The sequence below is a fragment of the Panthera onca genome, chromosome A2 (assembly GCF_046562875.1).
Source record: "Panthera onca isolate mPanOnc1 chromosome A2, mPanOnc1 haplotype 2, whole genome shotgun sequence".
NCBI classification, from domain to species: Eukaryota; Metazoa; Chordata; class Mammalia; order Carnivora; family Felidae; genus Panthera; species Panthera onca.
The window spans coordinates 107,895,018-107,912,274 of NC_138340.1; the positions used below are offsets into that span (position 1 = coordinate 107,895,018).

Below are 17,257 nucleotides of genomic sequence, written 5' to 3' on the forward strand. Positions count from 1 at the left end.
CACGTGCTCTTTCTCTCTGTCTCTCTCAAAATAAATAAGTAAATAAATAAACCTAAAAAAATTAATTGACAATAAGTATATGTTCATATCAAGGAATGAAATCAAAACTTTGAGAAAATAAATAGGGGAGGTGGGAGTACATGTAATTATTATTTTTAGGGCTCCTCTCTTAATCAAACTTTTATTACCATCTTTTTTTTTTTTTTTTTTTTTTTCAGAGCTTTTATATTTTTTATTCTTCATTTAACTTTTAAAACACTACTATAGTTGAATATTAAAACAAAAACAATAATAGCAAGTAGTGAGCTATGATTATAGTCCTTCATTCGTTCACTACTGCATATAAAATGCCAGCAGTGTTCTTCACTGGCCCCATTAAGAGGTCTGACACTGAACACCTCCCCTAGGGTGATGTTCATCATCCTCATACGCTTCTCCATTGTAATGGCGCCTTCTTTCCTGATTTGGATCAAAGTCCACCAGTTCTACCTGGTCCATTTCATCAGTCTCTTCTACTTCCTTCCTCTCAGGTAGGAGCTTTTCCAGCAAAGACAGTTTATCAGGAGAGAGAAAGCCATTCTCAGGGAAGTTTACCTTAAATTCGATGATTAGGCGACCCTTTTCGTATGGTCTACGATAAATTGGCATGCCTTCATTCAGCACACACTTGATATCTCCATGCTTGACAATCTGACCTGGATGAGAGGTAATGACAATGGTTCTGTTGTCTAGAGTAGATATTGGCTTTTGAAAGCCGCACAGTGCTTCAACCAGCTGTATGTCCATACACATGAAAAGATCCTCTCCTCGCCTAGTAAAAACAGCATGGTCCTTCTGATCTAAAACAATGATAATATCTCCTGGTTCCAGTCCAGGTTCTTGGTCTCCTTCACCATGGAATGTTATCTTCTGACCATCTTTCATGCCTTTGTCAATATGAACTTCTAGAATCTTCTTTTCTCGAACTATCTTCCTTCCATTGCAGCTTTTACATCTATCTTTAGGACTGATCCGTTCCCCATGGCCCTGGCACTCCATGCACACAGATTGAATTTGCTGAACCATTCCAGGTCCTATCTGATGAATTCTTATTTGCATTCCAGTACCTCGGCAATTGGGACAACATTCTACCGCTCCTTTCTTACCACCTCGGCCTTCACATTTGTCGCAAATCACATTCTTTTGCAGAGCTAGTTTTCTTGTTGCACCATTATATAAATCTTCTAAGGTTACAGAGAGCTGATGCACAACATTTTTACCTCTCCTCTCTCTCTGCATCCTTCCTCCTCCTCCAAAAAACATATCAAAGGTGTCCATGGGGGAGCCAAAACCACCACCTGCTCCACCTTCTTTAATTGCCTGTTCTCCTCCTTTGTCATATAATTCCCTTTTCTTCGCATCAGAGAGCACTTCATAAGCTTGAGAAATCTGTTTAAACTTCTCTCCTTCATTTGGATTCTTGTCAGGGTGGTACTTCAAAGCCAATTTCCTGTAAGCCTTTTTCAATTCTTCCTGGGTGGCATTGGGTTTGACCCCCAAAACATCATAGTAAGTAGTTTCTTTCACCATTTTCTACAGCCGGTGAGGGGGCCGAGGCCGGTGTGGGGGAGCGGGAAGGAGCGCGTTGCTGGGCGCAGCTCGAGCAGCCGCCGCTCCTCCGCTTTTCAGCGAGCATTCTGGAAAGTTCCCTATTACCATCTTAATATTTGGCAAAATACACCAATAATAGAGGACAAAAGCAAACCATAGGGCAAATATTGGCAGTATACACATCCAAGAAAGAAATGATATCCAAAATAAAATTATTATAAAAGACGGAAAATCCAAGAGAAGAGTATGCAAAAAAAATTTGCACAGACATTTCACAGAAGATGCCAGCTATTTAAAAAGCCAATAAATATTTGAAAAGGTATTCAACTCCTTATTGTCGCTTATAAATCACTAGAAGACTGAAATGAAATATCCTTACAATGGGATACTAAATAAAATGAACAAATGATCTGCAATTATATGCAACAGACTGATAAGTTTAAGAAGTAAAATCTGAGACAAAAAAGACAGATATAAAAGTGTACATAATGTATGATTCTATTTATATTGATTAACAAAAGAAGGCAGAGTTAATCTAAGCTCTTAGAAGTCAGATAGCAATTACTTTTTTTTTTTCAATATATGAAGTTTATTGTCAAATTGGTTTCCATACAACATCCAGTGCTCATCCCAAAAGGTGCCCTCCTCAATACCCATCACCCACCCTCCCCTCCCTCCCACCCCCCATCAACCCTCAGTTTGTTCTCAGTTTTTAACAGTCTCTTATGGTTTGGCTCTCTCCCACTCTAACCTCTTTTTTTTTTTTTTTTCCTTCCCCTCTCCCATGGGTTTCTGTTAAGTTTCTCAGGATCCACATAAGAGTGGACACATATGGTATCTGTCTTTCTCTGTATGGCTTATTTCACTTAGCATCACACTCTCCAGTTCCATCCACGTTGCTACAAAAGGCCATATTTCATTCTTTCTCGTTGCCACGTAGTATTCCATTGTGTATATAAACCACAATTTCTTTATCCATTCATCAGTTGATGGACATTTAGGCTCTTTCCATAATTTGGCTATTGTGGAGAGTGCTGCTATAAACATTGGGGTACAAGTGCCCCTATGCATCAGTACTCCTGTATCCCTTGGGTAAATTCCTAGCAGTGCTATTGCTGGGTCATAGGGTAGGTCTATTTTTAATTTTCTGAGGAACCTCCACACTGTTTTCCAGAGCGGCTGCACCAATTTGCATTCCCACCAACAGTGCAAGAGGGTTCCCGTTTCTCCACATCCTCTCCAGCATCCATAGTCTCCTGATTTGTTCATTTTGGCCACTCTGACTGGCGTGAGGTGATATCTGAGTGTGGTTTTGATTTGTATTTCCCTGATGAGGAGCGACGTTGAACATCTTTTCATGTGCCTGTTGGCCATCCGGATGTCTTCTTTAGAGAAGTGTCTATTCATGTTTTCTGCCCATTACTTCACTGGGTTATTTGTTTTTCAGGTGTGGAGTTTGGTGAGCTCTTTATAGATTTTGGATACTAGCCCTTTGTCCGATATGTCATTTGCAAATATCTTTTCCCATTCCGTTGGTTGCCTTTTAGTTTTGTTGGTTGTTTCCTTTGCTGTGCAGAAGCTTTTTATCTTCATAAGGTCTCAGTGATTCATTTTTGCTTTTAATTCCCTTGCCTTTGGGGATGTGTCGAGTAAGAGATTGCTACGGCTGAGGTCAGAGAGGTCTTTTCCTGAGATAGCAATTACTCTTATGGGGGTAGTACTAAGTGTATTGAGGTAGCTAAAGGACATTTCTGGTATTCTGGTAATGCTCTATCTCTTGACCTGGGTGCCAACCACATCATTGTGTGTATTTAGTTTTGTGAATCACTAAGTTCGACACTTGAATATGTTATTTGCTGATGAATATTATACTCGACAAGGGTTTAAAAAAATGAAAGCTTATCTTCTGAACACTTTCAAGAGAATAAACATGAAATGTTTTGAAAAGAATTATACTTACAAAAAATTAATGTATAAAACAATTTGTTTAGAACTCTTACTATTTCAGAGATAACTATATGACAAACTTAAGTCACAGGATTTTTTTCCAAATAACTATCATTCACAATTAAAGTAAAAATCAGTTGTGATGTGCCTGGATATGGTTTTACTTATAAAATATATCAATATATAACATATCAATTAGTAGTGCACCTGCATAAAAAGACTGAACAAAGGGCACCTGGGTGGCTCAGTCGGTTAAGTGTCCAACTCTTGATTTGGGCTCAGGTCATGATCTCACACTTACATGAGTTGGAGCCCCACATCTGGCTCTGTGCTGACAGTGCCTGCTTGGGATTTTCGGTCTCCCTTTCTCTCTGCCCTCTTCTTCTCTCTCTCAACAATAAATAAATAAACTTTTTTTTTTTTTAACGATTGAAGAATTCAGAGTGGTAGTTACCCTTCCATCCCCTTCCATTCACTAACATGGCCTGTGGCTAATACCTTATAAATTATGTAGATAATGAAGATCTACCGTAATCTTATCAAAATGGTAATGTCACTTGAAAATGCCATACGTGATATGGAATGACTCATATAAGCATAGTCACCAGCAATTAGTACACAGAAATTGAGTTGGCAAAAAAAATTTTTTTTGAGAAATATGATGAGGAGGCCAAAAGCAGTTTGCCTTTATACATTAAGGCCAGTAGTGAAGCTTCAATGTAGAATTCAAGTGAATTTTCTTCTGTCATAAGATATCCACACACTGATATTCCTTGATATGACATAAAACATCACACACAGTCTACAGATTATGACACACTGGAACAAAAACATGCCCATCGTTATAGAGAAAAGATGTGACTTGGAAAAAAACATCCCTCAGTACATGACCTTTTCTAGAAGGAGATAATCTGACCATGCAATGAGTAAGTATGAGTCTAAACTGCCATCTATGAGCTGCATGTCATTATGGTACTAAGTCATGGGTGTTTCAGGAATTCATCATGCAACATAAATCATACAATTAGGACAGGATGCAAGGAGGTTCAAAAAGCATAAGACATTTACATGAAGAGCCACTGTTTCATAAAGGCACATGTCCATTAGCTCAGCCAAGCTGTAAAGTTCTAAGCAAGCTTTGCAAACACTGTGTTTCAGAAAATTACATTGGGAAGCATGGAAAAGATATATTTTCTTCTTTGTATTTCTGTCTCCAACTCCTGCTAGTCAAATTTCACAACATGGGAAGCTACTATCCTTGACTTTCAACTTGTATTATGTGGTCCTTTGACAACCATTGGGGAAGTCCATTTCTTGCCAGGTGGTGTGGTATTTTATCTGGAAGTGGTGGGGTAATCATAAGCCTCTCGGTGTCAGCCTCAGACAGGCTGAACGACATGATCCCATGGAGTTAGTTGCCATGGTAGCAGTAGCAGAGCAAGCAGCTAAAAGACCAGGAGTCAAGTGGGTTCTGGCACCCATCATGCATGAGATATGTCCAGATATGTCCATAACAAAATTCAAAAATCTCACACAGGGCTTTTAAAATCTAATTAGTTTTTTGTTTACTGGAAGGAAAATAATAACATCAAGTACTTATTATGTGTTAATTACTTTTTTTTTTTTTTTTGAGGGAGAGAGCACACACAAACAAGCAGGGGAGGGACAGAGAGAGAAGGCGACAGAGGATCTGAAGCAGGTCTGCTCCCACAGCAGAGAGGCTGATGTGGGGCTGGAACTCACAAACCATGGGATCATGACCTGAGCCAAAGGCAGACCCTTAAGCAACTGAGCCACTCAGGCATCCCTGTGTTAGTTACTATTTTAAGTGAGTTACAGATATAGATATAGATATAGATATAGATATAGATATAGATATAGATAGATATTTAATCCTCATCAAACTTTATGAAATAGGTATGCTGATCTAGAAAGCCTAAAAATAAAAGGAGAGAAAAAGCTATATAAGAAAATCATGAAAAATAAAACTGATGAATGATAAATATGAAGGAAAGTAGCAAAGTGAAAAGCAGTAAATGAGAAAAGAAGTCTCATTATACGTAAGCACGTATGTGTATTAAAAAGACATAAGGACTAAAAACACATGCCAACAATGGAAAAATAACATGATATGCCTAATGAAAATGAGCCCAAATCTAGTCAATGTACCTCTATCTACTAATAAATCACCAAGCAATACAGTACGAATGGAAAATTACATTCTACACAAATTACACCCTCATTATAATTTGATCACAGAGAATGCTGAGACTTTAACTTTGAGTAAAAGAGAAAAATAACCTACCAACTAGCAATATATGATCTTCCACACTAACATGTCACTGCCACCCCATCAACAAGTTTATGGCAACAAAGGCAAATGACGGAAAACTGTGGGAAGACAGAAGGAAGATCCTATGGTATTGGTGTACACTTCCTGTCTTAAAGGAATTTGAGTTTTCCCTCAGTTTCATTGCTTTAAAATGATTTATGGAACAATGAGACTATTTGTTTATTGAAGGTTTGGTAGAATTCCTCTATAATGTCATATGACACTGGTGTTTCCAGGGTGGTTCCTCCATAATTTTCCTTATTAGGAAATTGGATAAAGCAGTCTAACTCTATTGGGGTTAATTTCAGCAATCTGCCCTTCTCTGGGAAATTATCCATTTCATCTAGGTTTTCAAGTCTGTTTGCATAGAGATTTCTGAAGGAGTCTCTTTAAATTTATGTTTCAATGGTTATTCATCCTTGTTATATTTCTTATTTTGAATATTTATGAACTCTTCTGTTTTCTCTTGATCAATTTAGCCAGTGGGTGGTTGGTTTGTTTTATACTATGAGTGATGTAAAAAGGCATAAAAACTAATCCTTTGCTGATGCTATATATTGTTGATGAAAACATTTTTTATGGTTGCTTTAAAATGACTTTTGTATTTTTTTATCCTAGAAATTTAAGAATGTTTATTGGGAAATCTATGAATATGATTCAGTCTTTACATAGTTCAAAGGAGGAAAAAAATCATGAATTAGAGAACTGTCAAATTTTTATAATAGAAATCACCATCCATTCCTGATTACAAAACACACAAAACTCTTAGTAAAATATAATACAAGAATGTTACTTAATATAATTTGTAACCATGATAAAATCATGCTAAATAGTGAAAGCCAGAGACATTTCTATTAATTAAAAAATAATGCAATAATTACTACTAACAGTACTTCCATTTACTCAAAAGTGTTAGCTAATATTGACTAGACAGCAAACTAAGCTGAAATATTTAAGCAATATGGACATTACCAAAGTCTCACAAAGTTATTCAGTGATTCTAAAATTTTTCATGAGTCACTCTTCTTTGAGAATCTAATAATTAATATTCTCCCGTGGGGGGAAAAAGGCCATATAATCTTCGAGGCCCCAAAATTTTTCGTGAAACGTTTTACTCCTTTGAAATTCAGTTATTATTTATGTATAATATAGAAATAGCATTACAGAGGCTTATTTCTCTTACGCACAATTTAAATCAAACAACTGATTACCATTTAAGAAAAGAAAGGGGAAATTAATACAAGTATACAATACAGCAAAAGTAAATTTTAATTATACTCAAAAGTGGTTTTCAAAAGGAATATGCTAAAATGTAGTTTACATATGTATTTGTAAATGTGGAAGAGTATGAGAATGACAATGCAATGAAACGTATTGTTTCTATTTAATCAGTTTCCTTTATTCTTATGGCCATATGTGCTGAAAATTCAGAAACAGAAATATACATGGAAACAAAACAAAACAAAACAAAACAAAATCAAGGCTCTCCTAGCTCACTTTGCCAAACATGTCTAAATTGTTGAGGAACATCAGAATTCTCTAAGAGTCTTCAAGGTGAATTTATGCTATAATTGCCTTTGTACTTATGCCAATTAAATAATATCTGTCTGGGTTTGTATCAAAGTGCTATTTATATCTGCAAGGAAACAATTGAGAAACCACCCTCAAGTTTGAGGTAATCGGAGCAGGTAATCTTCAAAAGAGTTTTCCAATGTTTCCAGGTGACTGAATATTTTAACTATCAGAGACAATAAAAACTGTCATTCTCAATTTCCAAGTCTTACAACACTTAAAAGAGTATATGGTTGAACATTTCCAACATTACGTAAAGGAGATTCAGAATATCTTAACAAAATACTATGTCTACATACAGGCTAATGAATTTGAAATTGTAATAGGTTAATGATCTTTCTGAACATTTAAAATATAAAATTGATTTAAGAAAGAGAAAATATGAATAAACCAAAAACTATAAAAAATGCTGAAAAATTCAAAACTTAAGTCCAAATAAAGCTCTAGATTAAGTAACTTAATTGTGATATCTTTCAACAGGGAGATCATGACCTGAGCTGAAGTCAGACAATTAACCAACTGAGCCACTCAAATGCCTCTGATCTGTGCATGCATTTTAAAGTTCCTTTGATGGGGTGCCTGGGTGTCTCAGTTGGTTAAGCGTCTGGTTTCGGCTCAGGTCATGATCTCACAGTTCTTGGGTTCAAGCCCCGCATCGGGCTCTGTGCTGACAGCTCAAAGCCTGGAACCTGCTCTGGATTCGGTGCCTCCCTCTCTCTCTTCCCCTTCCCTGCTCACACCCTGTCTCTCTCTCTCCCTCTCTCAAAAATAAATAAACATTAAAAAAATAATAAAGTTCATTTGAGTTGCCAGGACATCTAAAACCTAATTCAGATAATAGAAAGTTATTATATGAATATACGAGGAAGTTAAAAAAAATGAAAGAGCTGAACAATCAAACCTCACAAAAGAATAAGAACTGGTAATCAGCATAAAATTCAGCACTACTGGCCCATTTACCTTGACCTATCCATGGCAGATATTGACTGCTGCCTAATCTAGCACCTCTTATTTATACCAACCACTTATGGCTTTTCCAGTCTACTTTTGTGTTAATGAATTTCACTCTCTTTGTAAATTTTGAATTCAAATGCTTCTTGAGAAGAGCTGACAAAACAAAAAAAGTAATTTGGTAAGTCAATATCCATTATTGGTCACCGAGATTGAATAGAACTTGTATTTTTTTTTTTCCCTACAGGCTCCATATGCACAGGGCACATATTCAATCTATCAATAATATAAGTTTATATGCACATACCTATATATCTCAAAAATTACACATATATATACACCAAAGTTTATAAATAAAAAGATTATATAGTAATAAATATAAATCTTAAATCTAAATAAAATTGTAAATAAATTCTAAGCAACTTAAATCAAACATCATGAAGAACGAGATTTAGCCTGTCAATTAAATAATTATTATCATAAAATCACTACATTATGTCCCAGGCAACTGGAAAAACTATTCACAATTACCATTTGGTAATTTCAATCATATTGTCATTAGGGAATTCAATCACACTGTTCCTAATTAAGTTATTTAGAAATAATAAAAAAAAGAAATCCCCTTAAACTAAGAGCTAATATAGTAATAGATTTGTTCACATTAAAATCAGAAGGTTTTAGCCAATAGTATTATTTAGTCATTTGAAACATCTGGCAAATAAATAAATGAATAAAAACTGTGTGTTACCAATGGGAAGGAAGAAACTAAATTTTTGGTTTTTTTTGTTGGTGCAAATAATGTATCTGAGTTATTCTGTGTAGAAATCCAAAGCAATGATTTGGAATACAATAAAAATTAATGACTGATTTCAGTAAAGTGGATGTGGATCATGATTAGGTTTGGCAAACTACCACCTGCTAACCAAATCAGTCCACTATCATTTTTGTAAGTGAAATTTTAATGGAGCACAACCACGCCCATTCATTTAGGTATAATCTATGAAAACTTTTATGAACAGAAATGAGTAGTTGTGTAGAGTAGAGTAGAGTCAAGTACTCTATGGTCTGCCAAACCCTAAGATATTTAATATCTGGCCCTTTGCAGAAAATGTGCACTGACCCTTGATAAAGATAAATATTTCATAATAAAAATATTTTAGCCAGCAATTAAGAGTTCCATAAAGAGATAATAAAGAAAGATACTGGGAGAAAAAAATTTTTCAGACCTGAAGGAGATGGTTTTCCAAACTGCACAGGTTCACTGATTACTTTGTATAACACAGGAAGAAACCCATCACAGCAGGCCAGACATGATCACATTAACACTTGAGACCTACATTCAGATCCTAGAAACTTTCAAAGAAGAAAAAAAGGATGCATAAAATATTTTGCATCTTATTCCTCAAGATCAACTTAGGAAACTAAAGACCTGATAAAATAATTCCACTCTATATATTCAGTATAAAGTCAAGTCATGCTTGACTTTAAATCTTTTACTTCTGAGATCTTTGAGAATATACTCCATCAAAATTAGAGAATAAATACTAAAAAGAGAAGACATGAGATAAAGAGGATCTGACAGAGAAGAGAGGGGAAGATAATTCCCAGGATGGTGAAAAAAATGGTAATTTTCCAAAGCCGTATGTACAGTAGGCTTTGTGAATAAATGGGCCAGATGGGAGCAGGGGACAAAGAGGTCTAGGCCGGATATATCAAGGGAGAAATAATGAAACTTATAGATGCATATGGAGTATCTGGCCGTATCGAAAATAATTGTGCAGTTCTGTCAGGACATTTGGGTGCTTGAGTTACTGATAAATAATAGGGGAAAAAAAGCAATTGAAGAGAATGAGGTAACTCCAGGATGAAGAAAAACTCATACAAGCAATGAAGTGTTAGTGTGTTTAGTAGAGAAATGAAGTGTGAAAGTTCTGACAATGGCCCAACTGACAGCAATATCTAAAAAACCATAAAAATGTAAACAATGAAGTTTGAGTTAACCAGGAAACTGGGTATTAGTATTTTAGAAGAATGGCTATAGATGTGGAGTCACAAAGGGAGGAAGAACTGTGAGTGAAATCCTCCTCTTCTAGGAGTCAATAAGTAATGCCCAACAGTGAAATCTCCAGAAATAGCTCTATAAGTTATATTACAGATGCAGAGATAGTTTTCTTTTTAATAAAGAGGAAGATGGAGGTATAAGCAAAGTAGTAACTAGTGATGGCAAAAAAAGGCATTTTTATCATCAGCTTTATAGAACCACTGGATATTTAAAAACAAGAAAGAATTGGTCAATTACACCAAAGCAATTTCTTCCTTCCTTCCTTCCTTCCTTCCTTCCTTCCTTCCTTCTTCCTTCTTTCCTTCCTTCCTTCCTTCCTTCCTTCCTTCCTTCCCTCCCTTTCATCTCTCTTTTTCTCTCTTTCTTTCAAGACAGAGAATACTTTATTCAAACCCATCAGAGAAATGGAGACAGCTTAGGTCTGTAACAACTGTTGTATTTTAAAGTACAGGTCAGTAATTGTATATGAGACCATACACTGCTACATACAAATTAAATAATCAGATCACAACTTTTCAATGTTTAAAACAGAATAAGCTTCCAGGTAAAAACAGTACCTTTGTGACATTTTTAACTTCAGTTTTCCTCTCTTTCTTCCTCATCCTCTCCTTCAACAGAGTCCACACTAGCCTCTTCATATCCTTCTTAAGGGCAGCTACACCCTCATGGGTCTTAGAAAACTTTCCTTCCTCCATGATCTCACCCACATACCAGGGAACAAAGGCATGCTAGGCACACATTTTGTCAAACTTGTGGTCCAGGTGAACCCAGTCCTCTGCAATGACTGTGATTGTTCAGCATCCACAATCTCACTGTACTTTGGCCAGGTCTCTACCAGGTACCATAGGGGAAGGGTGGTAATTAATACCAACTCTGAAGCCACTGGAGCTCCAGTCTACAAACTGGATGGTATGTTTGGTCTTAATGATGGCCATGGCAGCACCGACATATTTGGGAACCATGTTGCCATGATACAATAGGCAGCAAGCCATGTAATTACCATGGCAAGGGTCATATTTCACCGTTTACTTGGCTGGCCCAAAACACTCACTGGTGATCTTTGCTATAGAAAGCTGTTCACAGTAGGCCTTCTCAGGAGAGAAGGCAGGGGCATATGTGGCCAGAGAGAAGTGGATATGGGGATAGGGCACCAGATTAGTTTAGAATTCTGTTATATCAACATTCAGAGCCCATCAAATCTGATCTGAGAGAAGCAGTGATGGAGGACACTGTTTGGCTTATCAGCCTATTCAGGTTAACATAAGTTGTTTTCCAGGCAATAAAGCTCCCAGCAGGCATTGCCGATCTGTACTTCAGCCTGGCCAATGTGGTTGGAGATGTACTCACACATGGTTGTTGCTTTATGTCTGCTGCTCCATTAAGCAGATGGCGGAGAGGAAGAAGAGAGATTGTTACTTATCCCAGCACAGCTTTTAGGCAGTTGGTGTAGGAGAACCTGCCACAGGTTCTATATTTAAAAGGCCTATGTATAACCAGAACTTACCCATTTACTAACTGTAACTAAATAAACTTCCATGTGTCTGAATTTTTTTTCCTTCTTAAAATAGAGATAATAGAGGTAACTATCTAAAAGAGGCATGAAAGTGGTGCCTGGGTGGCTCAGCTGGTTAAGCGTCCCTCTTCAGCTCAGCTCATGATCTCATGGTTCCTGAGTTCAAGCCTCGAATCAGGCTCTCTGCTATCAGCACAGAGCCTGCCTTGGATCCTCTGTCTCCCTCTCTCTGCCCCTCCCCTGCTCTCTCCCTCTCAAAAATAAAAACATTAAAAATTAAAAAAAAAAATAAAGAGCTGATAAAAGATGCATGAAAGATGGCGAATGCACTAATAAATGTAAGGTACTTAATTATATAGCAACTATAGGTTCTTTTACAATATTATTAACTATATTCCATGTGCTGTGCTTTTTGTCTCTGTGACTTATTTATTTTATAATTTGAAGTTTGTACTACTTAATTTCTTTCACCTATTTCACCTATCTTCTATACATCTCCCCTCTGGCAACCATCATTTTTTTTCAATTTTATTTTAATTTTTATTATTACTATTTTTTTCTTTCCAAGTTTTTATTTAAATATCAGTTAGTTAATGTACAGTGTAATGTTAGTTTCAGGTGTAGAATTTTGTGATACATCATTTATATACAACACCTGGTACTCATTACAAGTGCCCTCTTTAATCCTTATCGCCTATTAAACCTATTCCCCCCACTTCCTCTCTGGTAACCTTCAGTTTATTCTCTATAGTTGAGTCTGTTTCTTGGTTTCCTCTCTTTCCCCCCTGCTGCTATTTGTTTTGTTCCTTGAGTTCCATATACAATCATATGGTATTTGTCTTCATTAGTCTGACTTATTTCACTTACCATAATACCCTCTAGTTCAATCTATATAGTCACAAATGGCAAGATCTCATTGTTTTTTTATGGCTGAATAATATTCCATTGTGTGTATGTGTGTGTGTGTGTGTGTGTGTGTGTGTGTATACACATACACACCACATCTTTATCAATTCATCTCCTGATAGACTGGGCTGCTTCTGTACCTTTGCTATTATAAATAATGCCGCAATAAACATAGAAGTGCATACATCTTTTTGCATTAGTGGTTTTCATTTTCTCTGGGTAAATACCCAGTAGTGGAACTATTGGATCACATGGTAATTCTGTTTTTAAATTTTGAGAAACCTCCATACTGTTTTCCACAGTGATTTCACCAATTGACCTCACCACCAGTACTCAAAGGTTCCCTTTTCTCCACATATTCATCAAGACTTATTATTTGATACTAGTCATTCTGATGGATGTGAGGTAATATCTCATTGTGGCTTTTATTTGCATTCCCCTGATGATTAGAGACACTGAGCATCTTTCCAAGTGTACACTGGCCATCTGCATGTCTATGGAAAAACCTATCTGTTCAGGTCCTCTGCCAATACCCAGTACGGGAACTAATGCATCATATGATATTTGTTTTGATTTTTTTTTAAGGCATCTCCATACTTCTTTCCACACTGGCTTTACCAACTTACATCCCCATCAACAGTGTATGAGGGTTCCTTCTTTTCCATATCCTTGCCCACATTTATTTCTTGTCTTTTTGATACTAGTCATTCTGAATGGTGTGAGATCATATCTAGTTGTGATTTTGATTTGCATTTCCCTGATGATCAGTGATGTTGAGTATCTTTATTTTTTTGAGCATCTTTTCATGTGTCCATTGGCCATCTATAGGTCTTCTTTGGGGGAAAAAGGGGCTATTCAGGTCCTCTGCCCATTTTTAAATGGATTTTTCAAGTATTGAGTTATATAATTTCTTTATGTATTTTGGAAATTAACACTTTATCATATATATATCATTTGCAAATATCTTCTCCCATTTAGTAGGTTGCCTTTTTGCTTTGTTGTTGGAACATTACAATTTTTAAAAGTAAATATAAATGAGAAAAGTGTCTCCCACAATAACATTACAAAGAAGTAATCTGTATTGTAATGTACAAGACATATACAAAGGGTTAGCAAGTTGATTTGAAAAATTCAGAAAATTAAATCATTTAGTCCATTTAGTCCATTTAAAATTGTTATTATTCTAATAATATAAATTATGTTTTCCATGCTATTGAAGAAGACTATTTTATTTGGATATAAATTCACACAAGGTATTTATGAAGAGGATTAAAGTAATTTTCATGAAATTTGATAGACTTTTAGAAGACCATTGGCTCTTAGATATTTTCTCTTAGGGCAAAAATGCTAGGCTCATGTATAAAAGAAAGAGGTGTTGACAACATCAGAATTTTGAGTAATTTTAGCAATGTTTCTAAGGACCTACTTTTTCCAATTCAGCCTTTTAAAAAGACTTCATATTTTCTGTCATTGCTGTATCATATATATCATTGTCTATCTGCAGCTATGAGATATAATTCCCATTGTGTCATTAATATTTATGAACAATTATTGGTTTTTCAAACCTTAATATTCGTTTGATGAAATGGGGAGGGGTATATGGAGAAGTGCTTTAAAAATATGTACATGCACCCACAAGCTTGGTCCAGATATAAAAACTTAAATGTGTATGAAATAGTCTGAACTGTAAGGAAAGCAAAATAGTTTGTAAACCTTCCCTTCTTCTCCAAAATGGAATGGTTTTATGAATATAAATTGACCTCAGGGTGCCTTGGTGGCTCAGGCGGTTAAGCGTCTGACTTCAACTTAGGTCATGATCTTGTGTTCGTGAATTCGAGTCCCATATCAGGCTTGCTGCTGCCAGCAGAGACCCTGCTTCAGATCCTCTGCCCCTTCTCTCTCTGCCCCTCCCCCGCTTGTGCTCTCTCTCTTTCTCTCACCCTCTCTCAAAAAATGAAAACATTAAAGATTCCTCCAGGTGGCAGGGCTCCAAGGAGAGGTGGCTAACCACAGCTGAGCCCTCCACCGACTCACAGGGTTTCTGCTTGGGTGATGGAGTCAGTCAAACCTGAGTTCATGAGCTGTGGCTCAGAATGTTAGTGAAGAGGGGCTGAGACATGAATATTTTCAGGATATTCTCTGGAGGATGTAGTGTGAAGGCAGCCATCTATCTGCAAGCCAAGAAGAGAAGCCTCACGGGGAACCAAATTGGTCGGCACCTTCATCTTGGGCTTCCCAGCCTCTAGATGGCTCAACCTGAAAGATCCAAGCATCTGGACTGAGAAAGAAAAGGGGTTTCCTCAGAGGAAATTCCAGCCCTGTCCCAGACTGTTATAGAACCAGGCTGGAACGCTGGCAGAAAAACCAAGCAGCACTCGGAGATCTTGGTGGATTGGAGATTTATTTAACACCGGCTGGCTCAGAAGAGACTGGTTCTCCAAAAATCTGAGCGCCAAATGCAAATGGGGAGGTCTGAATGCAGCCCTACCCACCAAAACAAGTTACTCCAGACAGCACAGGGGAAGAGCCCTGCAGTTCCGCGTCACTCCAGGGACTATCCAAAATGATGAAATGGAGGAATTCTCCTCAAAAGAAACTCCAGGAAGTAGCGACAGCTAATGAACTGATCAAAAACGATTTAAGCAATATAACAGAAAGTGAATTTAGAATAATAGTCATAAAATTAATCGCTGGGCATGAAAAAAGTACAAAGGACAGCAGAGAATCTATTGCTACAGAGATCAAGGGACTAAGAAACAGTCAGGAGGAGCTAAAAAATGCTATATATGAGCTGCAAAATAAAATGGAGGTGACCACAGCTCGGATTGAAGAGGCAGAGGAGAGAATAGGTGAACTAGAAGATAATATTATGGAAAAAGAGGAATCTGAGAAAAAGATAAATCGAGGAATATGAGGGGAAAATTAGAGAACTAAGTGATGTGATGAAACGCAATAATATACGTATAATAGGGATTCCAGAGGAGGAAGAGAGAGAGAAAGGTGCTGAAGGTTTACTTGAAGAAATCATAGCTGAGAACTTCCCTGATCTGGGGAAGGAAAAAGGCATTGAAATCCAAGATGCACAGAGATCTCCCTTCAGATGTTACTTGAATCGATCTTCTGCATGACATATCATAGTCCAACTGGCAAAATACAAGGATAAAGAGAAAATTCTGAAAGCAGCTAGGAATAAACATGCTGTAACATATAAAGGGAGACTGATAAGACTAGTGATGGATCTATCTCCTGAAACTTGGCAAGCCAGAAAGGAATGGCAGGAAATCTTCAATGTGATGAACAGAAAAAAATATGCGGCCGAGAATCCTCTATCCAGCAAGTCTGTCATTTAGAATAGAAGGAGAGATAAGGGTCCTCCCAAACAAACAAAAACTGAAGGAATTCATCATGACTAAACCACCCCTATAAGAGATCTTAAGGGGTAGCCTGTGAGACAAATTACCAGAGACATTGCTACAAGCATGTAGCATGTAGCATCGCTACAAGCATGACCTACAGACATCACAATGACTCTAAAGCCATATCTTTCTATAATAACACTGAATGTAAATGGACTAAATGCTCCAACCAAAAGGCATAGGGTATCAGAATGGATAAAAAAAAAACAAGACCCATCTATTTGCTGTCTACAAGAGACTCATTTTAGACCTGAGGACACCTTCAGACTGAAAGCAAGAGGATGGAGAACTATCTATCATGCTACTAGACTCAAAAGAAAGCTGCAGTAGCCATACTTATGTCAGACAAACTAGACTTTAAATTAAAGGCTGTAACAAGAGATGAAGAAGGGCATTATATAATAATAATATATTAATATAATAATTACAGGGTCTATCCATTAGGAAGAGCTAACAATTATAAATGTTTATGTGCTGAATATGGGAGCCCCCAAATACATAAAACAATCACAAACATAAGCAACCTTATTGATAAGAATGTGGTAATTGTAGGGGACTTTAATACTCCACTTACAACAATGAATAGATCATCTAGACACAGGACCAATAAAGAAACAAGGGCCCTGAATGAAACATTGGATCAGATGGACTTGACAGATATATTTAGAACTCTGCATCCCAAAGCAACAGAATGTACTTTCTTCTTGAGTGCACATGGAACATTCTCAAAGATAGATCACATACTGGGTCACAAAACAGCCCTTAATAAGTATACAAGAATTGAGAACATAACATGCATACTTTCAGACCAAATGCTATGAAGCTTGAAATCAACCACAGGAAAAGTCTGGAAAACCTCCAAAAGCATGGAGGTTAAAGAATACCCTACTAAAGAATGAATGGGTCAACCAGGCAATTAGAGAAGAAATTTAAAAATATATGGAAACAAATGAAAATGAAAATACAAC

At 36.7% G+C, this 17,257-nt stretch overlaps 2 pseudogenes; both read right to left on the reverse strand.

The window, feature by feature from the left end:
* Positions 1 to 248: 248 nt before the first annotated feature.
* On the reverse strand, positions 249 to 1,683 carry LOC144615023 (dnaJ homolog subfamily A member 1 pseudogene; annotated as a pseudogene).
* Positions 1,684 to 11,030: 9,347 nt separating this feature from the next.
* LOC145712970 (tubulin alpha-1B chain-like) lies at positions 11,031 to 16,070 on the reverse strand (annotated as a pseudogene).
* Between the last annotated feature and the right edge of the window lie 1,187 nt (positions 16,071 to 17,257).